The sequence below is a fragment of the Pongo pygmaeus genome, chromosome 2 (genome assembly GCF_028885625.2).
Source record: "Pongo pygmaeus isolate AG05252 chromosome 2, NHGRI_mPonPyg2-v2.0_pri, whole genome shotgun sequence".
NCBI lineage: Eukaryota > Metazoa > Chordata > Mammalia > Primates > Hominidae > Pongo > Pongo pygmaeus.
This window is the reverse complement of record NC_085930.1, coordinates 7390568-7416611: the sequence shown is the minus strand read 5'-3', so window position 1 is coordinate 7416611 and position 26044 is coordinate 7390568. Positions and strand designations below refer to the sequence as shown.

The window sequence follows — 26044 nt, the reverse complement described above, 5'->3', positions numbered from 1 at the left end:
TATTTATCAGTTTTTATACCTGGTCTTATAGTTTCTAAAGCATTTAATTCATCCCCAGAGAGCAACTGAGGCTACCAGAATTTCAGAATCTCATTAATACAATACAATACAGATGTTGATATGGAAACAGGCAGACTTGGGGAAACCTCTTTGAGCCTCACTTTTCTCATCTATAAAATGGGGATTAAAAATAGTGTCTTCCTCATAAAAGTATTTTAAGATTTAAAGACAAGTACAAAAAGTGCTAAAACATTGTCAGCATCAGTAAATTGCAATCAGCCCTAAGGGCAATAAAGGAAATGATATCTTCATGTAGAAATTTAAAAACCTGTTTCTCAAATTGTTTTGCATCATTTGCAATTTACACGTGTAATGTCTGACAAAATTCTGAAAATCATTAATGCATAGAATAAAGCGAGTCACCAGGAATTTTTTTTAAATATTTATAATCAATATAATGCAAGCTTTGGGATGGTGAAAAGCAATGGTCACCCACCAACCACATCTCTTCTAAATCCCAATTGCTTTCTCCAGAGGCAGCTACTTCTATACCTTTTTACTTGTTTTTTTCTCATGCTAATTACACTACATTTTCAGCCATACAAGGACACATAAAAGTTACCTCATGTATATTTTCTACAATTACTTGAGTATGTTTTTCATGAAAATAAATAATAACTAAGAAAAATGAGTATACAGGTTTACAGAAATCATGTAACCAATCTTTGTATATCTCAACATGTATAAAAATCAACTCAAAATGTATTAATGTATTAAAGACTTAAAACATAAGACATGAAACTATTAAACTACTAGAATAAATATGGGGAAAACATTTCAGGACATTAGTCTAAGCAAAGATATTATAACTAAGACTTCAAAAGCACAAGCAACAAAAACAAAAATACAGAAAAATGAGGGTATATTAAACTAAAAAGTTTCTGCACAGCAAAGAAAACAATCACCAGATTGAAGAGACAAGCTGTTGAATGGGAGAAAATGTTTGCAAACTATTTATGTGACAAGAGATTAATACCAGAAAATATAAAGAACTTGATTTAACAGCAAAAAAAAAAAAAGAAAAGAAAAGAGTGAGCAAAGGATCTGCATAGACATCTTACAAAAGAAGACATACAAATGGCCAACAGGTATATGAAAAACTGCTCAACTTTACTAATCGTGAGGGAAATGCAAGTCAATGAAATATCATCTAACCCCAGTTAGAATGGCTATTACCAAAAGGACAAAAAAAAAAAAAATGCCAGCAAGGATGCAGAGAATAGGACATACTTATATGTTGTTGGTGGGAATGTAAATTAGTACAGCCATTATGGAAAGCAGTGGGACATTTCTTCAAAAACTAAAAATGGAACTACTATATGATCTAGCAATCTCACTACTAGGTATTTATCAAAAGCAAAGAAAATCAGTATATCAAAAGGATACCTACACCCCCATGATTAATGCAACGCTATTCACAATAGCCAAGATATGGAATCAACCTAAGTGCCCATCAATGGCTAAATAGATAAAGAAAATGTGGTAAATATACATAATGGACCATTAGTCATTAAAAGAAGGAAATCCTGTCATTTGCAGCAACGTGGATGAAAATAGAGGTCATTATGGTAAGTAAAATAGGACAGACATAGAAAGACAAATGTCAGTGTTCTAACTTACATGTGGAAGTTTAAAAAGTTAATCTCATGGAGGTAGAGAATAGAATGCTAGTTACCAAAGACAGGGAATGGGTGGCGAGGTGGTGGACACGTGGGGACAGCAGAGAGAGGTAGGTTAATAGATACAAAGGAACAGTCAGCTAGAAGGAGTAAGTTGTAGTGTTTGATAGCACAGTGAGATGACTATAGTGAACAGCAATATATTGTATATTTCAAAATAGCTAGAAGAGAAGATATGAATGTTCCCAACAAAAATAAAGGATAAATGTTTGAGGTGATATATATCCTAAATCATTTGACTTGATCATTACACGTTATATACATTTATCAAAATATCACTTGTACCCTATAAATATGTGTAAATATTATGTATCAATTAAAAAGTAGGAAAACTAGAAGCTCTAAGAAAAGCAAAAGCTGATAAAGAGATGTATAATATTAGTAGCCACTGGTTCTGCAATAAATAATATTTACATAGCCACGATTGTGTATTTGATTTATAACTTTTAGATTAAACCTGTTCTAAGCTATGTAAACTTAATAATGATAAGAAAATTGAGAAATATTATGAACTTCAACAATGTAAAAGTAGAAATTCTATAGTATAAAGCAAAAGAAAATTTAAGGGATCAAGAGGGGTTGATGAATATCATTTCATACAGTACAGAGTCAAAAACTACATTTGTTGTTAATGAAAACAAAGAGAAAATTGATAGAGTGTTACTGAAAGCCACGAAGATAACCAATTAAAACATTTTAAATACTGATATAAACATGTAAGGAGAATGGGGGATAGAGTGTTACTGAAAGCCACGAAGATAACCAATTAAAACATTTTAAATACTGATATAAACATGTAAGGAGAATGGGGCTTAGCAGGTGGAATAATGGAAGTAATAAACTAAGTCATCACCTATCACAGCAAAAATTCAACAGGTTATTTCTGACACAAACTTTTAATTTTTTTTTGCAGTATAAGCTCCCCTTTCCCCTTCGCATACCAAATGCACTGATGGCTTGTCATTCCATGCATTCCAGATTATAATCATTCTTTTTATTCTCAAGTAAAAATATATTTAGAAATAATTCTCTTTACTCCTTCCTTTTTTTTAAAAGTTGATACTATCGTTATAGAGGTCTAAGATAAATCTGTAAAGTAGTGATAGGAACTTATTAAACTTTCAACTCATTTTCCTGTTTTCAACCCCGTTCAACATCGCAAGTAGTGTTTGTAGATTTTCTGGTGTCTCCAAGATAAACTTGCTCTACTTTATGCTATATTCTGCTTGGAGAATGTTCTGGACTGTAGCTACCCCTGCTTTATTGTCTCAGTTATTTGGTGTCCATCTGTTTTGTTTTTTGCCTCACCTACTTTATTGAGAAATAATTTGCATAAGATAAATTATATCAATTTAAAATGCAAAATTCTATGAATTTTAATAGTTATGTATATCCTGAAGCCACCACCATAATCAAAATAGACATTCAAACCACCTTTAAAAGATTCCTCAGGTTTCTTTGCAGTCCTTCCCTGCCTTTGTCTCTGGACCCTGGCAACCATTCATCTGCTTTTTCGCACCTATATTAGTTTCGTTTTTATGTAAGTAGTATAATACAAAATGGACCCTTTTTATGTCCGGCTTCTTTAACTCAGCATAATGATTTTGAGATTCATCCATGTTGCATGTATCAGTAGTTTCCTGCTTTGTACTAACTGATAAGTAGCATTCAATTGTATGAATGGCACATCTTTTTTATCCATTCACCATTGATGAATTGGGTTGTTTCTAGTTTGAGGCTATTATGAATACAGTGAACATTCATATACAGGATATTTTGTGGACATACGCTTCTATTCCTCATGGGTAAAGTGCTTGCAATGGAATGGCTGGGTCATATTGTCAGCCATATTTGTTTAGCCTTTTTTAAAAATGCCAGATAGTTTTCCAAAGTAGTTGTACCATTTTATATTACTATTAATAATGCATGAAGATTCTGTATGCTCCATATTTCCACCAATGTAGGTATTTTTCATCATTTTATCATCAGCCGAATATTCTAATGAGTATAAACTGGAATTTCATTATCATTTAAAATTATATTTCCCTGAAGACAGTGATGTTGACCATATTCCCTGAGATTTGGACTATTCAAATATCTTCTTTTGTGAGGTATCTGTTTAAATTTTGTGTCTATTTTTAAGTGAGTTTTTTAAAATGAGTCATTAGTCTTATTGTTAACTTATAAGAGATCTGTATATGGTCTGGATACAAATACTTTATCATGTAATTAATTCCCAAGTCTTATGGGTATTTTCTCCCATTCTGCGGCTTGACTTTCTTTTTTAACAGTTTTTTTAGAAATCAGAAGGTTTATTACACTTTGGTAAAATCAAATTTAATGATTTTTCTTCCACTATAATTTGTATTCCTTTATACTAAGAGACCTTTGCTTAATCTAAAGTAGCTAAAATTTTCTCCAGTGTTGTATGTTTTATAGTTTTGACTTTTATGTCTATGATTCATTTGATTCAAGTTAATTTTTGTGTATCTGTAAAGAATTGATAATCATTATTTTTCATTTGGATAACCAGGTATTTAATAGACTTTCCTTCACTCCAGTGGATTATCTTGGCACCGTCTTCAAATATCAATTGAACATATATTTGTGTGTCTATTTATTGCTATGACCTATATCTCTACTCTTCACCAATACCACAGTCTGTATTATAACTTTAGAGTAAGTCTTGAAATCAAGAATTGTGCATCTTAAACTATGTTCTTTCTTAAAATATGTTTACCTTTCCGTGTAAATTTTGGAACCAGCTTGCCAGCTTCTAAAGACAACCTCACTTGAATTTTGACTGGGACTATGTGGAATCTATAGATAAATTTGGGAGTAATTAACATTTTAATTATACTGAGACTTTAAATATATGACTTCCATTTATTTAGGTCTTCTTTAAATTTCTCTCAACCATGTTCCATAATTTTCAGAGAAGATGGTTTGTATATCTTTGAAAAATTAATTCCCAAGTACTTTATGATTTTAGTGTTCTTAGATATGACTTTTAAAAAATTCATTTACCAATTATTTGCTGCTATTATATAAAACTACAACTGATTTTTATTATCGTTGTATCCTGCAACTTGGTAAAATTCGTTTACTTTAATAGTTGATTTTTAGATTCCTGTAGATTTTCAAAGTAAATAGATTCATCATTTCCAAATGGAGACAGTGTTATCTTTTTTTTCTGATCCTCATGAATTATTTTCTCTTGCATTTTTAGCCAGGTATATGACATACAGTGCTGAATAGAAATGGTAAAAGTAAGCATCTTTGTTCCCAGTCTTAGGAGAGTACCATTAAGACTTTCACAAGGAAACAGGACGTTAGGTGTAGATTTTTTATAAATGCCTCTTATCAGATGGAGGCAGTTCCTTTCTATTCCTACTTTGCTAAGAGTTTTTATCAGGAATAGATGTTAAATTCAATCAGATGGATTTTTTTCTGATTCCAGTGAAATGATATCATGGTATATCTCTTTCATTCTCTTAATATGTTAAATTATATTGATTGATTTCTTAATCTTAAGGTAACTCTGCATTCCTGAGATAAATCTCACTTGGTCAGGATGTGTTATCTTTTATAAATATTGCAGGATTCAGCTGCTAACATTTTGGTAAGGATTTTAACATTTAATTTCACGGAGAGAGTGGGTCTTTTTCTGTTTTTGTTTTTTGTGTCTTTCTCTGGTTTTGGTCTCAGGATAATTATGAAATCAGAAAATCAGATGAAAATGTTTCTTTCTATTTACTCAAAGCATTTGTATTAAATTTATATTGCTTCTTTTTTAACTATTTGATAGAATTTACCAAAGAAACCATATGGAATCAGAGTTTTCCTTTTGGATAGGTTAATGACTAATTAAATAAGGTTCTCCAGCTTATCTATTTTTTTTCGGTAAACTTTAGTACTTTACATCTTTCAAGGAATTTGTCCATTTAATCTAAGTTGCCTAATTTGTTGACATTAGTGTTCTTAATACTCTTTTTTTATCCTTTTAATATTCATATGATTTGTGTAGAAAACCCGTTTTTCATTTCTGATATTCCTGATTTGGCTTTTTTTAATCAGTCTAATTACTGATTAAAAGTAATTAAAATTAAAAGTAATTCCATTACTTTTGTTGATCTTTTTAAAGAAACATCTTTTGGCTTTTTTCATTTGTCTGTTTTTTATGTCTTTGATGTCAGCTCTTATTTTATTATTTTATTTCTTCTACTTGGATTTAATTTGCACTCCTTCTTCTAGTTTATTAGGATAAAACCATAGGTCATTGATTTCTAATATAAAAATAAGCTCTAAATCCCCTCTAAGAATAGTTTAGTTGTCTCCCAAAATTTTGACATACAGTATTTTTATTAACATTCAGTTAAAACTATTTTAAATTCCCCTTGTAATTTTTTATTGGAGTCATGTATTATTTAGATGTATGCTGTTCAATTTTCAAATACTTATATTTTGTTAAATATCTTATGTGTATTCTGCAGTTGTTGGGTATTCTAAATATAAATTAGACCAAGGTGGAAAATTGTGTTGTTTAAATCCTTTATATCTGTTTGGGTGGTTGTTTTCTGTTTTTGTTTTTGTTTTTTGTTTTGTTTTATTTTCTGGTCTAATTGTTCCATCATTAGCTTAGAGAAGAGTTTTTTAAATCTTCTAATATGTTGGAGTGACTGTCTGTCTCTCTTTAATTCTGTGCGCCCTTGAGTACACTGAATCCCCAAGTAGAGTTGTTAGCTCATTAAAAACATGTAAAACCCTTGAACAGTGCAGGTTTATAGGAAGCACTCCACAAACATTAACTAATTCTAAACAAACACTCTTTGTTTACTCAGGAAGCTAACATAGTCTCCATTTTAGCCCTACAAGGATATTAAAATCATTCTTTAGAAGATTGCTAATGACTTTCTAACAGCCAAATCCAGTATCCCTTTACCCACACTTTATCTAGTCCAGTTCTGCTGCATTTGACACTATCACCATTCCTTTCTTAAAAATGTCTCTTCCCTTGGTTTCTGTGATGTAGTCTCTTTATTTTGCTATCTCTCTTGCCAATCCAATTGTGCCTTATCTGCTTCACAATTAGAGGTGTTCCCACAGGATCATATGTTAAAACTCTTTTTACTTTATATTTCCTCCCTTATTTTATCCACTGCCACTTTCTCAACCACCACCACCATGCATTTGGTACTCCATCTTCCTCATCTCTGAACTTTCAACTGATTGTCAGATCCATATTGTCAACTGACTAGTGAATATTTTATCAGGGTAAAATCCCTGCACCCAAATTAAATATGTCTAAATATAAACTTATTACCTTGATACCTTACTCTGAAACTTTTAATTTACTTCAGTTACATATCTATGTTGTTTGATGTACTTAATCTCTTAGTCACTCAAGCAGAAAATATTACCATGCTGAGGAAGGCAATAGCATATAATGGTTAGTACCAACAGCTCTAGAAATAGACTGAGTTCAAAACCTACTCTCTGAGACTCAATTCTCGCATTTGTATGGTTGGAATAGTACCTAAATGCTAGTATTATTAGGAATTTAATGAGACTGTGATGTATAAGGCAATTAGTACACCATAAATTTTTGACCTCTTTATAATATCCAAATTCTCCCTTGCTTCCTACATGTATTCACTGCCAAAGCCTGGCAATTGGGAGCGCTTTGTTTTCAATCTGTTGTATGGTCACTTTGTTACTTTAATATTTTAGTGTATTATTTCTAGTAGAAATCTAATAGAGCCTCTTTTACTGCAGTTTTGCCAATCAGAAAAAAATTAACATCCAAAATTAAAGAATGGTTGGAAAAATATTGTAGTTACATCAAGAAAGTGGTACATTACTTAAATTCGCTTTGTTAAACCTCCAACATGTCAATATGAGAGGGACAAATATGAGATGTAAAAAGTGCATTGTTGAAAGGATTTAAGACGTTGACTTAGGGATAGCTCATACTGTTCTGATAATGTGAATTTCTTAGAGTAATAATTAAGTCTACACTGGGATATGATGTGAGACCACCATGGGTTTTTTTTTGGGGGGGAGTTATGTGTTTTACAGATTAAATAAGCATGACTCAGTAACCTAACTAGTGAAATAAGCACATATTTAAACAGGTTCCCCAAATGAATACAAATGTCATTTATATAGAAAAAGATATCAAACTTTAAATTGGTTATTTTCCATCTGAAAAAAATCCTTAAATTCAGCAGCTATTCAAAAAATTGGGCTTGTTAAATAAATAGTAACATTATTTCTTTTACTTCTTTATGGAAATACTCATCTTGATCCCTAAAAAACAATAATTCTCAGCCTAGGTAGTGTTTTAAAATCACCTAGGTAGTGTTTTAAAATCCCAACGCCTATGCCATACCCCAATCAATTAAATTGGAATTTGTGGAGCTGAAAAGCATGCATCAACATTTTTAAAGGTCACTAGATGATTCCAGTGGCAGCCAGCAAATTGAGAACAGCTGCCTTTTCACTACTTGATGAGCCTTCATTTACCCCTGTGAGTGATTACTAATAGGCAATTTGGAAAACATCCTAAATAAATCACAAAAAGAAGTGGTCATTGTAAGTATCAGAAAATAGTAGCTGCCCAGATGGTTTATAAAGGGAAGAATCATTGCTTCCTTAAACAGTAATTCTCAAAACTGAAGGAGTAGTCTGGGTCCTTCTAGCAATAGCAAAAGCCAAAGGAAATTGACTTTAAGTGGATTTTTGTGAGTAGGGAAAGAATATGGGTTTGAAGCCAACAGAACCTGTATTGAATTTCAGTTGTGCTGTTTTAACTGATTATGTGACAATAAACAAATCACTAGACCATTCTGAGTTCCCTCATCTACATAAGGCTGTATTGTTGTTGTGAGGGTATTATGAAGTCATAATTTATATAAATTATATAGAAGCATCTTGTACGGATTCAAGTACCATGGTAAGTGCACAACAAAGATTAGTTCCAAATTTCTCCTAGCTCTATGCCTTTCCTATTCTCTGTTACTTGGACTTGGGTTTATTAAACTTAAATTAACTCATCTGTAATCAGAGTGAGCCATTTGAAATCTGTCATGTTTGATGCAGCCTGACTTATATTGTGGTAGACTGGTTACTAATGACTATCAATGCTACTTTACTCTTTAAGTCACCCTGTGACCTGGAAATCAGATGAAAAGTAGCTGGAACCCTCTTAAGAATTTCCTAACTGTGTTTTCTAAAACTCTTAATGTCGCAAAAAATGTACTTGGTATGGTGCGCGCGCGCGCACACACACACACACACACACACACACACACAAACTTTCTGATGTCAAATAAATTAGGTAAAAGCAGTATACTGCAGTTCCCCTATTAGAGACGTCCAGTGAAAAGTAAAATACTGAAGTTTCAGAGTTCTTCAGTTGAGATGCTTTTTTACCCAGGATTTCCCAATTTTATTTGACCACCCTTCCCCACTACAAGCACCAATCAACAATTATAGTAGTCCAAGTCCAAAGAGCATAGATTGAGAACTAATGAATGATATTATTGATGACTAGTCAAAAGCAAGAAAATTAATTTGATATGCCCCTCCTTGTCATTGGAAGAGACCCCATTCTGAGCCAACTCTAATCAAAGGAGGAAGCCAAAAAGGTGTGGGAGAGATTTTAAATTTTGAGATGAAATGTTAAATTAGAGATTTAAAGTTGAAAGTTTCATAAGTATCCTGGCTACTTGTGCTGTTAAATTTTTTTATAACTTCAGCTGGGCTTCGTGGCTCACATTTATAATCCCAGCACGTTGGGAGGCCTAGATGGGAGGATCACTTGAAGCCTGGAGCTTGAGACCAGCCTGGGCAACATAGTGAGACCCATCTCTATTCTAAATGAATGAATGAATGAATGAAACATAACTTTAAAAATTTTTTTGAACTTTAATGTATTAAATGTGAACATAGTATCTAATATCTCACCCAGTGAGACAACTTCACTGTGTGACAAAAAATTATACAATCAAATCCATTGTTTTCTTATTTTGTAACCTGAAAAATGGAAAGTAACGGAGGTAGTATAAAAGAGAGGTGATGAGATCTAAAAAAAGAATAAAAGGTTTACAGAAATTCTACCAAATATGACAAAATGTATAAGGGTTGTCAGATAAAATATAGGACAGCAGGCTAAATTTGAATTTCAGATAAACAATACATATTTTTGTCAGTATAAGCATGCAATATCATAGACACACTAAAAAATGATTCATTGTATATCTGAAATTCAGATTGAACTGAGCATTCTTATTCTTTCATTTGCTAAACCAGGCAACCTCCATGTGCTATCTACATTGCATCAAAAATGACGTACATTGAATATAAGCAAAAAAAAGGATACTTTTTTAGTTTTCAAACATTGGCATGCCAAAAGTAGTAAAGAAAGAGAGACAACTTGGATTTTTCGCAAACAAATGATAAAAATTAGGACCAGCCTGAGAATTCAGAATAGCTGATTTGGCTACTACTTAGGATAGTAATACTCAAGGGGGAAAATGGAAAACTAAAAAGCAAATCTTTTATTTTGCATGAACTGCGTAGAGAAATAAAGATTGACAGTGTGAAAAATAGGTACAAAAGCTATTTAAAACTGCAATTTATTTGTGTTATGAATCAATAAATAGCTTTTATTTGAATAAGTGTAAAATTCCTTTAGCATAAAACTAAAGATAAGCCAAGAGAGAAATTTATGCACAAAAGAGATGACATGAACTTCATTATACTTAAGTCAACATGTGAGAATTGTGCTGTCAGAGAACTATTTCTAAAAATAAAAAAGGAAGTTAAATGTATGCCAGTGTTATGAATTCATTCATTATAAATATAAGAGATGTTTTCCTTTTATGTTTATATTAGCAGGATATGAATTAGTCAGAAATTCATTTGAAAACTAAATTATACAAATGGTATTGATTTGTATTTTATTTTAATATTTGTACTCTTCAGTTTTATATATACAGAATCTCTGAAGTATCTAACTAATGGGAAAAAAATGGAAACACAGAATACAACTGACAATTTACTTTGCCCTTGCTTGGAAAGAACATTTTAAAATAATGAAAATTAAATTATTTCCAAATAACTCTTAAGCAAATGCAGACAACCTTCCCCTCACCACATATTCTCTCTTTGGTTGTAGTTTAACCTAGTGATACTAATAGACAATAAATATCATTTTAACAACCCTGAAAATTATGTTTTTTTTACTTTCTTGATAAATTCTTAATAGAGCAAATAATCATGTGTAATTTAATCCTTTTCAGTAATTTGCTAAGATTAAAAATACTGATTTATACTCTGATAATGATATTTTACAAAATTTGTTAATACATGGAAAATTAATGGTCCTGGGCAAGGGTTAGTGACATTTTTAAGCTTCTGGTCAAATAAATCTACCAAATGTCAATTATTGGACTTTTTCTTTATTGAAGCATCCTTGTTTCCTTGATTTGTTTTTCACAGTTGATAATTTAATGTAGAAGCCAAATCTATCCTAAGAGTATTTTCCAGTGCTTCTGAACAATAATCAGAAACAGTTATACTATTTCTGAAAAAGTACTGCACTATCAGTAGAGCAGTTCCTGCCACAACTATCTCTAGGAAAGCTTCTTATATTAGTCAAGAAGAAGATGCTGAGTTATCCTGATGTGCCTAATTGCCTAAACATGAAGAACTTTTAAAACTCAGACTTACTTTCACTAAATCTTTATTTGTCCCAAAAGTGAAGCCCCACAGGGAATAAAACAATGAGCTATTTGCTGTGTATTGTCCTCCAAGATGACAATAACTATCCTCTCTCCTCCAATGCGGCAACCTCCAGATTCTATGCCTTTTGACATTTCTGTGGGCCTCAAACGTTTTCTACAATATTAGGTCTTTGCAGGAAATCCATGATTTTATAGTTCAAAACCAAGAAGCTCTGAGTTTATGATCCCTCAACTTCTCAATGGAGGTGAAAGGATTTGAGAGAAAACATCTATGCTGGCACCTGAGGGTTAGAGATCTTAACTTTCTGTAAATTTACATCATGGTTTATCCCAACCTATCTAGCAACATATGTGCTTTGTCTTTCCAACTGAGTTGTAAACCCTTTGGAAGCAAGGTCTATACTTCTTTCTTACTCTTCAGAGCCCCAGAGCACCAGGTTCATACTTGGTGGGAGTTCATTAATAATTCAGAAATTAATACTAAGGAGTCAAATGCATCTTTCTTTCATTTATCTCCAGGAACTTTCTCCAGTCCAAGCCAACTTTCCTTGCATTCCTTGCAGCAGGACTCAGGAACCCAAACTAGTGTCTTTTTCCTCTAACACCCTCACAAGCCCCTTGAGGCTCTTTTTCCCTAAAATTGGCTGCCGTGTGCTTTAACTCAATTATCACAGGTCTCCACTGACTTCCACTTAAGGATTTGGATTAACTATAAAACTGCTATATAATTGTCCTTGAATATTAGAATATAAAACTATAATATATTCCTCACCCTTAATCTGAATTCTTTCCTTCTGGATATACATGACGCCAAAGTAAATCACTCCTACAGCTCTGATGTCATTTATTTACCCATAAGCATACCAATAAAAATAAGCAACATGGAGTAATTAGTAATAAAATTCTAAAATACTATTGATATTTAGAGTTAATCAATGTAGTTTGGAGTAATCGCTCCTTCTTTGAAATTCCTTTTGCTGCCCTCCTCCTCCCTGAGCCACAACTCCTGACTCCACTCTCCAGATGATATCTGATAGCACCGTACTCTGAAACCAATCCAAACCCTCTTCTCAGAGTTTACCAATAGGACAGAGTGCTATTGAGTAAATTAACTGCTGTATGAAGCCAGGCAGTTGAACAGAAAGGTTATACAACACTGGGGCCAGGACTGAAAACAGAGGGTTAGTAAAGGGAAAGAGGAGCAAAGAAAAATGTAGATGGGAGAGACCACTAGGATCTGGAAAGATGGTAAGAGATCTTCCTTTCCAGTCCTCTGAGTAGCCCAGCTATACTTTGTTTTCTGCCTGATATGATATGGCTGTGTCCTTACACAAATCTCATCTTCATTGTAGCTCCTATACTTCCCAGGTGTCATGGGAGGGGCCTGTAGGAGGCAACTGAATCATGAGTGTGGATATTTCACATGCTATTCTCATGATAGTGAATAAGTCTTATGAGATCTGATGATTTTATAAAGGGGAGTTCCCCTACACAAGCTCTCTTGCCTGCTCCCATGTAACATGTGCCTTTGCTCCTCCTTTGCCTTCCGCCATGATTGTGAGGTCTCAGCCACACGGAACTGTGAGTCCATTAAACCTCTGTTTTAAAATAAATTATCCAGTCTCAGGTATGTCTTTGTTAGCAGCATGAGAACAGACTAACATACTGCCCCTGTGTGATGTGAAGTCACTTGTTGATGACCTCTTTTTCTTAAGCTGATTTAATTGGATTTCATTTTTTATAAACAGTCACGCCCTTCATAAACCCAGATTCAGTTAATAACATGAACTTGCAGAAAGTCTGAATTGGTGACATACATTCCTAAGCGAATAATATTCTACATTATGGAGTCTAAAAAGATGTTTCAAAATCTGTTTGATACACATCTCCTATCATTTTTTGCACAATTCACATACTTTTCATATATATTGCAAAATTAAATATCAATCCAAAGGATATAAGTATTGTCAAATTATGAAATAGGAGGATGAAAATTGTGAGATTAAATTGGACTAAAGCAAGATTTGAAAATGGCACATCATTTCCTTTTGGACCTTCCATACAGTTAAAAAGCCTTTTGATAGTATGCTGGCTTCTTAAAAATAAAGTCAATAGACATATTCCAGGGACACTAGATAATAATGTCTTTAGGATAATAACTGGTGACACACCTTATTTGGAACAACTTTTGCAAGAAGATACTAAACAAGCACAGAATTAACACAAATGCCTGAGATTATATCCACAAAGCACTAATTTTAGATAGCTTACACAATACAAAATTTAGCAAGGAGTATTAAGGCAAGGAATGTGCCTGTGAATTCTTCTTCAAGTCAATGCCAAAAGCTTATTGACTAAGGCTGTTTATACCCGGATTAGAGCCACATCAGCTGAAACTAACACTCCACCCTCTTCCCTTAGCTCCCCTGCATCTCAGAAGGCCTATTAAATTCTTTACTAAAATGTCCTTTAGGGACTTCCTATTATGTCTTCCTCCTCCTAGACATAATAGGACATTAGAAGAGTCTCATTGCATTCAGACTACTATAACAAAATTCCATAAACTGACTGGCTTATAAACAACAGAAATCTATTTTTCACAGTTTGCAGGCTGGGAAGTCCAAGAGCAAGGCACCAGCAGATTTGGTGTCTATGTTCCTCATAGACAGCCATCTTCTCACTCTAACCTGCTGTAGTGGAAGGAGCCAAGGACCTTTCTCAAGCCTCTTTTATAAAGACAGTAATCCCATTCACAAGGGATTTGCCCCCATGACCTAATCAGCTCCCAAAGACCTCCCCTCCTAATACCATAACCTTGGGAGTAAGGATTTCAATGTATAAATTTGGGTAGACATAAACAATTCACACCATGGCAGAAAGATATCAGAACTGTTACATAACTAACTTCTGGATCAGTCTTTCCCACTTTTGTGAGCTTTTTCTATCCAAAGAAGAAAATTGATGGCTAAATGTAATGTCTTATGTCTGTTGCATGTTAAACTTCACCTTTGATAGAAAAATAATGGTCGTGTCACATGGACACATTTTGCATTGTGATTTCTTAACCTCCTTTTATGACAATATTGGGCAGAAAATGATATATTAGTTAAATTTTAAGTTGATGACTCAATTCAAGTTATTTTTTTATCTTCATTAGTGATCTAAGAATTAAAGTAAATACTTGCTGATTGATTAATTACATTATTTTACATACTTCTTAAGATGCATAAGATAAAAGATAACTGCTTTGTCAGGGCATGGAAAATTTCTTAAGTACATTAACTCATATACTCTTAATTAGTTAAGAGTAGAATACCATCACACATTTTACAAAAACACCTTGTGCTTCCCCACAACAAGACATATAATCCAACAATGTTCCTTTTCTACTCTCATATGGCTATGGAGGATTTCCAAGAAATACTTTGAACTAACTCATATACTCCCACTTTATACTCTTAATTAGTTAAGAGTATATGAACTAATACAAATAAATTAAACCTACAAATGAAGTTTGCTTACAGAATTATTTACATGTATTGACTTTGAAAAGTTCTACTACGTACAATGAAAATATTGTCTATCCTAATAGTAAAGAACTTTAGAAAATGTCCGAATAGGAACAGCTCCGGTCTACAGCTCCCAGTGTGAGCGATGCAGAAGACGGGTGATTTCTGCATTTCCATCTGAGGTAACGGGTTCATCTCACTAGGGTGTGCCAGACAGTGGGCGCAGGACAGTGGGTGCAGCGCACCGTGTGCCAGCCGAAGCAGGGCGAGGCATTGCCTCACTCAGGAACCGCAAGGGGTCAGGGAGTTCCCTTTCCTGGTCAAGGAAAGGGGTGACAGACGGCACCTGGAAAATCGGGCCACTCCCACCCGAATACTGCACTTTTCCGACAGGCTTAGGAAACAGTGCACCAGGAGATTATATCCCGCACATGGCTGGGAGGGTCCTACGCCCACGGAGTCTCGCTGATTGCTAGCACAGCAGTCTGAGATCAAACTGCAAGGTGGCAGTGAGGCTGGGGGAGGGGCGCCCGCCATTGCCCAGGCTCGCTGAGGTAAACAAAGCAGCCGGGAAGCTCAAACTGGGTGGAGCCACCACAGCTCAAGGAGGCCTGCCTGCCTCTGTAGGCTCCACCTCTGGGGGCAGGGCACAGACAAACAAAAAGACAGCAGTAACCTCTGCAGACTTAAATGTCCCTGTCTGACAGCTTTGAGGAGAGCAGTGGTTCTCCCAGCACGCAGCTGGAGATCTGAGAAGGGGCAGACTGCCTCCTCAAGTGGGTCCCTGACCCCAGACCCCCAAGAAGCCTAACTGGGAGGCACCCCCCAGTAGGAGCAGACTGACACCTCACATGGCCGGGTACTCCTCTGAGACAAAACTTCCAGAGGAATGATCAGACAGCAGCATTCGCAGATCACGAAAATCCACGGTTCTGCAGACACCACTGTGGATACCCAGGCAAACAGGGTCTGGAGTGGACCTCTAGCAAACTTCAACACACCTGCAGCTGAGGATCCTGTCTGTTAGAAGGAAAACTAACAAACAGAAAGGACATCCACACCAAAAAGCCATCTGTACATCACCATCATCAAAGACCAAAAGTAGATAAAACCACAAAGATGGGGAAAAAACAGAGCAGAAAAACTGAAAACTCTAAAAACTAGAGCGCCTCTCCTCCTCCAAAGGAACACAGTTCCTCACCAGCAACAGAACAAAGCTGGACAGAGAATGACTTTCACAAGTTGAGAGAAGAAGGCTTCAGACGATCAAATTACTCTGAGCTACAGGAGAAAATTCAAACCAAAGGCAAAGAAGTTGAAAACTTTGAAAAAAATTTAGACGAATGTATAACTAGAATGACCAATACAGAGAAGTGCTTAAAGGAGCTGAGGGAGCTGAAAGCCAAGGCTCGAGAACTACATGAAGAATGCAGAAGCCTCAGGAGCCGATGCGATCAACTGGAAGAAAGGGTATCAGTGATGGAAGATGAAATGAATGAAATGAAGCGAGAAGGGAAGTTTAGAGAAAAAAGAATAAAAAGAAATGAACAAAGCCTCCAAGAAATATGGGACTATGTGAAAAGACCAAATCTGCGTCTGATTGGTGTACCTGAAAGTGACGGGGAGAATGGAACCAAGTTGGAAAACACTCTGCAGGATATTATCCAGGAGAACTTCCCCAATCTAGCAAGGCAGGCCAATATTCAGATTCAGGAAATACAGAGAATGCCACAAAGATACTCCTCGAGAAGAGCAACTCCAAGACACATAATTGTCAGATTCACCAAAGTTGAAATGAAGGAAAAAATGTTAAGGGCAGCCAGAGAGAAAGGTCGGGTTACCCACAAAGGGAAGCCCATCAGACTAACAGTGGATCTCTCTGCAGAAACTCTACAAGCCAGAAGAGAGTGGGGGCCAATATTTAACATTCTTAAAGAAAAGAATTTTCAACCCACAATTTCATATCCAGCCAAACTAACCTTCATAAGTGAAGGAGAAATAAAATACTTTACAGACAAGCAAATGCTGAGAGATTTTGTCACCACCAGGCCTGCCCTAAAAGAGCTCCTGAAGGAAGCACTAAACATGGAAAGGCACAACCGGTACCAGCCGCTGCAAAATCATGCCAAAATGTAAAGACCATCGAGACTAGGAAGAAACTGCATCAACTAACGAGCAAAATAACCAGCTAACATCATAATGACAGGATCAAATTCACACATAACAATATTAACTTTAAATGTAAATGGACTAAATGCTCCAATTAAAAGACACAGACTGGCAAATTGGATAAAGAGTCGAGACCCATCAGTGTGCTGTATTAAGGAAACCCATTTCACGTGCAGAGACACACATAGGCTCAAAATAAAAGGATGGAGGAAGATCTACCAAGCAAATGGAAAACAAAAAAAAGGCAGGGGTTGCAATCCTAGTCTCTGATAAAACAGACTTTAAACCAGCGAAGATCAAAAGAGACAAAGAAGGCCATTACATAATGGTAAAGGGATCAATTCAACAAGAAGAGCTAACTATCCTACATATATATGCACCCAGTACAGGAGCACCCAGATTCATAAAGCAAGTCCTTAGAGACCTACAAAAAGACCTAGACTCCCACAAAATAATAATGGGAGACTTTAACAACCCACTGTCAACATTAGACAGATCATCGAGACAGAAAGTCAACAAGGATACCCAGGAATTGAACTCAGCTCTGCACCAAGCAGACCTAATAAACATCTACAGAACTCTCCACCCCAAATCAACAGAATATACATTTTTCTCAGCACCACACCACACCTATTCCAAAATTGACCACATACTTGGAAGTAAAGCTCTCCTCAGCAAATGTAAATGAAGAGAAATTGTAACAACTGTCTCTCAGACCACAGTGCAATCAAACTAGAACTCAGGATTAAGAAACTCACTCAAAACCGCTCAACTACATGGAAACTGAACAACCTGCTCCTGAATGACTACTGGTACATAACGAAATGAAGGCAGAAATAAAGATGTTCTTTGAAAGAATGAGAACAGACACAACATACCAGAATCTCTGGGACACATTCAAAACAGTGTGTAGAGGGAAATTTACAGCACTAAATGCCCACAAGAGAAAGCAGGAAAGATCCAAAATTGACACCCTAACATCACAATTAAAAGAACTAGAAAAGCAAGAGCAAACACATTCAAAAGGTAGCAGAAGGCAAGAAATAACTAAAATCAGAGCAGAACTGAAGGGAATAGAGACAAAAAAAAAACCTTTCAAAAAATTGATGAATCCAGGAGCTGGTTTTTTGAAAGGATCAACAAAATTGATAGACCGCTAGCAAGACTAATAAAGAAAAAAAGAGAGAAGAATCAAATAGATGCAATAAAAAATGATAAAGGGGATATCACCACCGATCCCACAGAAACACAAACTACCATCAAAGAATGCTACAAACACATCTACGCAAATAAACTAGAAAATCTAGAAGAAATGGATAAATTCCTTGACACATACACTCTCCCAAGACTAAACCAGGAAGAAGTTGAATCTCTGAATAGACCAATAACAGGGGCTGAAATTGTGGCAATAATCAATAGCTTACCAACTAAAAAGAGTCCATGACCAGATGGACTCACAGCTGAATTCTACCAGAGGTACAAGGAGGAACTGGTACCATTCCTTCTGAAACTATTCCAATCAATAGAAAAAGAGGGCTCCTCCCTAACTCATTTTATGAGGTCAGCATCATCCTGATACCAAAGCCGGGCAGAGACACAACCAAAAAAGAGAATTTTAGACCAATATCCTTGATGAACACTGATGCAAAAATCCTCAATAAAATACTGGCAAACCGAATCCAGCAGCACACCAGAAAGCTTATTCACCATGATCAAGTGGGCTTCATCCCTGGGATGCAAGGCTGGTTCAATATATGCAAATCAATAAATGTAATTCAGGATATAAACAGAACCAAAGACAAAAACCATATGATTATCTCTATAGATGCAGAAAAGGCCTTTGACAAAATTCAACAAACCTTCATGCTAAAAACTCTCAATAAATTAGGTATTGATGGGACGTATCTCAAAATAATAAGAGCTATCTATGACACACCCACAGCCAATATCATACTGAATGGGCACAAACTGGAAGCATTCCCTTTGAAAACTGGCACAAGACAGGGATGCCCTCTCTCACCACTCCTACTCAACATAGTGTTGGAAGTTCTGGCCAGGGCAATTAGGCAGGAGAAGGAAATAAAGGGTATTCGATTAGGAAAATAGGAAGTCAAATTGTCCCTGTTTGCAGATGACATGATTGTGTATCTAGAAAACCCCATTGTCTGAGCCCAAAATCTCCTTAACCTGATAAGCAACTTCAGCAATCTCAAGATACAAAATCAACGTGCAAAAATCAAAAGCATTCTTATACACCAGTAACAGACAAACAGAGAGCCAAATCATGAGTGAACTCCCATTCACAATTGCTTCAAAGAGAATAAAATACTTAGGAATCCAACTTACAAGGGATGCGAAGGACCTCTTCAAGGAGAACTACAAACCATTCCTCAATGAAATAAAAGAGGATACAAACAAATGGAAGAACATTCCATGCTCATGGGTAGGAAGAATCAATATCGTGAAAATGGCCATACTACCCAAGGTAATTTATAGATTCAATGCCATCCCCATCAAGCTACCAATGACTTTCTTCACAGAATTGGAAAAAACTCCTTTAAAGTTCATATGGAACCAAAAAGGAGCCCACATCACCAAGTCAATCCTAAGCCAAAAGAACAAAGCTGGAGGCATCACACTACCTGACTTTAAACTATACTACAAGGCTACTGTAACCAAAACAGCATGGTACTGGTACCAAAACAGAGATATAGATCAATGGAACAGAACAGAGCCCTCAGAAATAACACCACATATCTACAACTATCTGATCTTTGACAAACCTGAGAAAAACAAGCAATGGGGAAAGGATTCCCTATTTAATAAATGGTGCTGGGAAAACTGGCTAGCCATATGTAGAAAGTTGAAACTGGATCCCTTCCTTACACCTTATACAAAAATCAATTCAAGATGGATTAAAGACTTAAACGTTAGACCTAAAACCATAAAAGCCCTAGAAGAAAACCTAGGCACTACCATTCAGGACATAGGCATGGGCAAGGACTTCATGTCTAAAACACCAAAAGCAATGGCAAAAGCCAAAATTGACAAATGGGATCTAATTAAACTAAAGAGCTTCTGCACAGCAAAAGAAACTACCATCAGAGTGAACAGGCAACCTACAAAATGGGAGAAAATTTTCGCAACCTACTCATCTGACAAAGGGCTAATATCCGGAATCTACAATGAACTCCAACAAATTTACAAGAAAAAAACAAACAACCCCATCAAAAAGCGGGCAAAGGATATGAACAGACACTTCTCAAAAGAAGACATTTATGCAGCCAAAAGACACATGAAAAAATGCTCATCATCACTTGCCATCAGAGAAATGCAAATCAAAACCACAATGAGATACCATCTCACACCAGTTAGAATGGCAATCATTAAAAAGTCAGGAAACAACAGGTGCTGGAGAGGATGTGGAGAAATAGGAACACTTTTACACTGTTGGTGGGACTGTAAACTAGTTCAACCATTGTGGAAGTCAGTGTGGCGATTCCTCAGGGATCTGGAACTAGAAATACCATTTGACCCAGCCATCCCACTACTGGGTATATACCCAAAGGACTATAAATCATACTGCTATAAGGACACATGCACACGTATGTTTATTGTGGCTCTATTCACAATAGCAAAGACTTGGAACCAACCCAAATGTCCAACAGTGATAGACTGGATTAAGAAAATGTGGCATGTATACACCATGGAATACTATGCAGCCATAAAAAATGATGAGTTCATGTCCTTTGTAGGGACATGGGTGAAATTGGAAATCATCATTCTCCGTAAACTATCGCAAGGACAAAATACCAAACACCGCATGTTCTCACTCATAGATGGGAATTGAACAATGAGAACACATGGACACAGGAAGGGGAACATCACACACTGGGGACTGTTGTGGGGTGGGGGGAGGGGGGAGGGATAGCATTAGGCGATATACCTAATGCTAAATGATGAGTTAATGGGTGCAGCACACCAGCATGGCACATGTATACATATATAACTAACCTGCACATTGTGCACATGTACCCTAAAACTTAAAGTATACTAATAATTAAAAAAAAGAAATTTAAATAGAAATTGGTTGAATGACATTTAACTCTTTTGCTTATAGTACCCTTTCTGAATGAAAACATCAATACATCAGCCAGGCACAGTGCCTCACATCTGTAATCACAGCACTTTGGGAGGCCAAGGTGGACAGATCACTTGAGGTCAGGAGTTTGAGATCAGCCTTGCCAAATTTTTGAAACTCTGTCTCCACTAAAAATACAAAAATTAGCCAGGCATGGTGGCACACTCCTGTAATCCCAGCTACTCAGGAGGCTGAGGCAGGAGAATCACTTGAACCAGGGAGGCAGAGGTTACAGTGAGCTGAGATTGTGCCACTGCACTCCAGCCTGGGTGTCAGAGTGAGACTCTGTCTCAAAAAAAAAAAAAAAAAAAAAAAAAAGAATACAGGGAAAGTGGTACCTCGAGGAGTGATATGTCTTGGCTGTGCCCACCCAAACCTCAAATTAGAGCTCCCATAATTCCCACGTGTCATTAGAGAGATCCGGTGGGAGGTAATTGAATCATGGGGGGGGTAGGTCTTTCCCGTGCTGTTCTCATGTTAGTGAAAAAGTGTCATGAGATCTGATGGTTGTATAAAGGGGAGTTCCCCCGCACATGCTTTCTCTCTTGCCTGCCACCATGGAAGACATGGCTTTCACCTTGTGCCATGATTGAGTGGCCTCCCACGCCATGTGGAACTGTAAGTCCATTAAACCTCTTTTTCTTTATAAATTGCCCAGTCTCAGGTATGTGTATCAGCAGCATGAGAACAGACTACTACAGTAAATTTGTACTGGTATAGTAGGGCACAGCTGTAAAGATACCTGAAAATGTGGAAGCAACTTTGGAACTGGGCAACAGGCAAAGGTTTGAACAGTTTGGAGGGCTCAGAAGACAGGAAGATGTGGGAAAGTTTGGAACTTCCTGGAGACTTGTTGAATGACTTTGACCAAAATGCTGATAGTAATTTAGACAATAAAGTCCAGGCTGAAGTAGTCTCAGATGGAGATGGAACTTGTTGGAAGCTGGAATAAAGGTGACTCTTGCTATGTTTTAGCAAAGAGACTGGTGACATTTTGCCCCTGTCCTAGAGATTTGTGGAATTTTGAACCTGAGAGAGATGATTTAGGGCATCTGGCAGAAGAAATTTTTTTTTTTCGAGACAGAGTTTCACTCTTGTTGCCCAGGCTGGAGAGCAATAGCATGATCTTGGCTCACTGCAACCTCCAGCCCCAGGTTCAAGCACTTCCCCTGCCTCAGCCTCCCCAAGTAGCTGCGATTACAGGCGCCTGACCTCACACCCAGCTAATTTTTGTATTTTTACTAGAGACAGGGTTTCACCATGTTTGTCAGGCTGGTCTCAAACCCCTGACCTCAGGTGATCACCCACGTCAGCCTCCCAAAGTGCTGGGATTACAAGTGTGAACCACCACACCTGGCCAGGCAGAAGAAATTTCTAAGCAGCAAAGAATTCAAGAGGTGACTTAAAAGGATTCAGTTTTATGTATTCACAGGATATGGTTTAGAATTGGAACTTAAGTTTAAAAGGGAAGCAGAGCATTAAAAGTTTGGAAAATTTGCAGCCTGACAAAGTGATAGAAAAGAAAACCCCATTTTCTTAGGAGAAATTTAAGCTGGCTACAGAAATTTAAAATAACTAATGTAGAGCCAAATATTACTCTCCAAGACAATGGGAAAAATGTCTCCAGGGCATGTCAGAGACCTTTGTGGCAGCCCCTCCCTTCACAGGCCCAGAGGCCTAGAAGGCAAAAATGGTTTCCTGGGCTAGGCCAAGGGCGCCCCTGTTGTGTACAGCCTAGGGACTTGGTACTCAGCATCCCAACCACTTTAGCCATGGCTAAAAGGGACAAAGGTACAGCTTGGGCCACGGATTCAGAGGGTGCAAGTGCCAAGCCTTGGCAGGTCCCATGTGGTATTGAGCCTGCAAGTGCACAGCAGTCAAAAATTGAGGTTTGGAAACCTCTGCCTAGATTTCAGAGGAGGTATGGAAACACCTGGATGTCCACCCAGAAGTTTGCTGCAGGAATGAAGCCCTCATGAAGAACCTCTGCTAGGGCAGTGTGGAAGGGAACTGTGTGAGTGAAGCTCTCACATAGATTCCCCACTGGGGCACTGCCTAGTGGAGCTGTGAAAAGAGGACCGCTATCCTCCAGACCCTGGAATGGTAGATCCACCGATAGCTTGCACCAGTGTTCCAGGAAAAGCCACAGACACTCAATGTCAGCCTGTGAAAGCAGCCAGGAGGGAGGCTGTACCCTGCAAAGCCACAGGAGCAGAGCTGCCCAAGACCATGGGAACCTACCTCTTGCATCAGCATGACCTGGATGTGAGACAGGGAGTCAAAGGAGATCATTTCAGAGCTTTAAGATTTGATTGCCCTGCTGGATTTTGGACTTGCATGGGGCCTGTAGTCCCTTTGTTTTAGCCAATTTCTCTCATTTTGAATGGGTGTATTTACCCAGCGCCTTTACCCCTACTGTATCTAGGAAGTAACTAACTTGCTTTTTATTACATGGGCTCACAGGCAGAAGGGACTTGCCTTGTCTCAGATGAGACTTTGGACTGTGGACCTTTGAGTTAATGCTGAAATGAGTTAAGATTCGGGGGAACTGTTGGGAAGGCATGATTGGTTTTGAAATGTGAGGACATGAGATTGGGAGGGGCTGGGGTGGAATGATACGGTTTGGCTGTGTCCCCACCCACATGTTGAATTGTAGCTTCTATGGTTCCCACATGTTGTGGGAGGGACCCAGAGGGAGGTAATTGAATCATGGGGGGCACATCTTTCTCATTCTGTTCTCATGATAGTGAGTAAGTGTCAAGAGATCTGATGGTTTTATAAAGAGGAGTTCCCCTGCACATGCTCTCTCTCTTGCCTGCTGCCATGTAGACATGCCTTTGCCTTCTGCCATGATTGTGAGGCCCCCCCGGCCATGTGGAACTGTGAGTCTTTTAAACCTCTCTTTCTTTATAAATTACCCAGTCTCAGGTATGTATCAGCAGTGTGAGAACAGACTAATTCATGGAGGATGAGAGGTAAATGTAGGTTGCAACATTAAGCAGAGTAGCGGGAATTTGAGCAAAGATTTGAAGGAGTTGGAGTTAATTAACTAAGTTTGGTTATCTTAGGTAAGGTATAGGGGAACAGCTAGAACAATGGTTCTAAGTTAAGCATGTATCTGAATCCTCTGGTTGGGGCAGGGGTTAAAACACATTGATGAGTTTCATTCCCAAAGTTTCTGATTCAGTGTCAAGGATGGGGACAAGAATTTACACTTCTTAAAGTTCCTAAGTGATGCTGATGCTGTTGATCCAGAAACTACACTTTGAAAATTGCTGAGGTAGAGGAAAAGCCCAAAGTGAGAATGTACATGAGAAATACAAATGTTTCCCTGAGCGAGGGCCATTCAGGGAATAGCTGGAGCTATTCTAAAATAATTTTACTCAAGAGGGCTCCCTTCAGAGCCTGTGGGCTGGGAACCAAAAAATTGTGTACTAAGGGCAGAATTTTTTGATCAATTGGAAAAGATAAGAGCTCTGCCTTGAAATTCTCACTTTCTCTCAACTAATGACATTCACCCTTGTTTTCAAGACATGGATTCCTTCCCTTATAATCTAAACTTATTTCCCTATTTGTGTCTTTATTTACATTTGACTTTAGCTACTTTTCTGTTATAATATCTTCAACTCCCTAGTTACCATGTGCTTCCCCACAGCAAGATATATAATCCAACAATGTTTCTTTTCCACTCTTATATGGCTACTGAGCATTTCCAAAGAAAAATTGCACAGTAGTATAGATTGATGCCTATTCAACTTTAAATGATACACAGAATTTGTTTATCTGCCTTTGTTCACCTTCCTTCCTATAGCAACTGTGCTGAATGTTCCTCTTACCTTCATGATCCCTGCCTCCTCCCCTTCCACAGATGACACTACCTTCCACCCAAAGAGAAAATAGAGATTATGACACATGAAGTTTCTGCCATTTTCTACCAACACCTTAACACATACATGCTCACATATTCACCAGCTGTAAATTTACTTCCTTCACTTACCTTCTTTCTGGCCTCAAATAAGACAAGGCAAGATACTTGGAAACATATTTGACATCAACTGAAGTATTCAATAAATTTGATTGGTTCGTTTCAGTCTTTTTTTAAAAAAATAGGTAACAACGGCCAGGCATGGTGACTCACACCTGTAATCCTAGCACTTTGAGAGGCCGAGGCAGGAGGATCACTTGAGCCCAGGAGCTTGAGATTAGCCTGGGCAACATGACAAAACCCCGTTTCTACAAAAATTAGCCAGGTGTGCTGGGGAGTGCCTGTAATCTCAGCTACTAGGGAGTCTGAGTTGGGAGGATCACCAGAGCCCAGGAGGTTGACTCTGACATGTGCTGTGATCATGCCACTGCACTATAGCCTGGGTGACAGAATGAGACCCTATCTCAAAAAATAAAATAAAATAAAATAAAATATTAAAAAGTAAGTAACAAATGCATAATGGGTGCAAAATTTTAGAGTCTCTCCAAACTGTTTTCTTAGACACACATCCCCTGGAGATAATCACAGTTAACCACCTCTTGTGTATCTTTCTAGAAATATTCCATATACAAATAAGCAAGTACATTTATAAATTGTTTTTACATAAATAGTAACCTGCCATGTACACTTTTCAGCACTCATTTTCACTTTAAAATATGTTTTGGAAATTCTTTCATATCAAAATATAAAGAGCTGCTTTGTTCATTTTATGTATACACAATAACTTATTTGCCTACTTCTACTGATATACA

At 37.0% G+C, this 26044-nt stretch overlaps 1 protein-coding gene across 1 annotated transcript in view; it reads left to right on the top strand.

Annotated features, from left to right (window-relative positions):
- Positions 1-26044, top strand: part of HTR1F (5-hydroxytryptamine receptor 1F) — a 212043-nt gene that overhangs the window by 163517 nt on the left and 22482 nt on the right. The gene's annotated exons all lie outside the window — the stretch shown is intronic.